This window comes from Mus musculus, chromosome 5 (genome assembly GCF_000001635.26).
Source record: "Mus musculus strain C57BL/6J chromosome 5, GRCm38.p6 C57BL/6J".
In the NCBI taxonomy this organism is placed as follows: Eukaryota; Metazoa; Chordata; class Mammalia; order Rodentia; family Muridae; genus Mus; species Mus musculus.
The window spans coordinates 67,449,162-67,450,784 of NC_000071.6; the positions used below are offsets into that span (position 1 = coordinate 67,449,162).

A 1,623-nucleotide genomic window follows, 5' to 3' on the forward strand; every position below is an offset into this window, starting at 1 on the left:
TGACAGGAATACTGTGCTATGTAGGCAAGGGTAATTTTGAATCTAGGAGTCTAGCATCTACACCTTTAATCTCCCAGATGGTGCTGGGATTAGAGACAAAAGCCCTGTGCTGCCTCTGCTTTCGTTTTATTAAAAACATTTGCCAACTATAGTCCTTTGTTCAAGTGTTTCATACTTTTAAGGTACTTTTTTAAATAAAAAACTGATGTAAGGAGCTCATAGTGGGAGCTACTCTGATGTTCAAGTGTGTGGAGAGATGGGAGAGGAAGAGAAGCCAACCAATTGGAGGATTATGAAGAGAGGCAGAACTGGAGACATGAGGGTGGAGAGGAACAGCATACTATGAGTAGCCTGTCCTGTCACCTGAGATCATGGTGAAGTCCCAGCCCATGCTGCCAGTGAGAGCCATGTCTGGGTCCATGGACATGCAGCAGTGAGGTCTGAGTCGATGCCTATAACTCATATTACCACTGAAGAACATGCAGAGATCCCTGGTCTAGGCTGCTGCCTGGGACCATATTAATGTCCAAAGGCTGTGCAGAGCTGGCCCCACCCCTTACTGGTGGCAACACTTGGGAGAGCGGGCCCTACACCTCACCTGGGCAGCACAGTAGGGCTGGTCCTGATAGCTAAGGCGAAGGGGAGCCAGCCTGAGGTGTGAGCACAGGAGAAGCACTCCTATCCTTTGCCTGGGCAAAGTAGGAGAGCTGGCCATGATGGTAAAAGTGCAAGAGAACTGACTGGCTGACTACCATCGCTACCACCCAGGTCCAGATTCTGGGCTTTAAGATGGCCCACCTCAACATCTACCTCAACTGTGAACTGCTGGAGCACATGAAAGGGCTGGTCCTGCAGATCCAAAGCTGTAGGGTCGCCAGGACACACGCAACAAAGGAGTATCTGAGAGGATCCAGTATTGATGGTGCCGTAGAAGCCAGAGGCCTCAAAACAGACTAATGACTCATTGCAAGCAGCGTTAGCAAGTGAAGATGTGTGCGCAAACGGGTGCACTGTCACATGTTACAGCTTCCACGACGAGTTGTCTTCATGTTTTATTATTTTCTTTGAGGGAGGAGGTTGCAAGGTTGGATATGAAGGGATGGGGAGATGAGTGGGATGCGGGCGCATGATCTGAAACTCACAAAGAATCAATAAAGAAGTTTTAAAAAATAACGTAAGCAACATATTGTAGCTCGGCATACTTCCCAGCTCCTCTTCTGTGCCCCTCCCCCTTCCCTTTAGTCTTCGTTCCCTAGGTCGTTTCGCTTCTGCTTTTAAGCCGCATATGTCCACGTGATTTTATATCTGTATAAAAATCTAGAAACCACAAATGAGAGAAAGCATCTAGGTGCGTTTTCAGAGTGGACCAGCTTCATGCTGTGACAGACCAGGCCAACCCACGGAAAGCCACTAAATATTTACGGAAGGGAAATCCAGAGGCAAAGATGAAAGAGAAAACGTATAAGCATAATGGAACTGGATTTCCATACGGACGGCTGTCTGTTGGACTGGGCATGCAGCTTCATCGCAGGTATGGACGTTTGAACCTTTATTAGAAGAGGGTTTTTTTTTGTTTTGTTTTGTTTTTTTACTGTTTTGTTATTGTTGTTAGTTTGGTTTGTC

At 47.0% G+C, this 1,623-nt stretch overlaps 1 long non-coding RNA gene across 1 annotated transcript in view; it reads left to right on the plus strand.

The window, feature by feature from the left end:
• The first annotated feature begins 1,331 nt into the window (after nt 1-1,331).
• Nucleotides 1,332-1,623, plus strand: part of Gm40315 — a 6,816-nt gene continuing 6,524 nt past the window's right edge. Inside the window, exon 1 of the long non-coding RNA XR_868470.1 lies at nt 1,332-1,531. This is a non-coding gene — a long non-coding RNA (predicted gene, 40315). The remainder of the gene's footprint in view (nt 1,532-1,623) is intronic.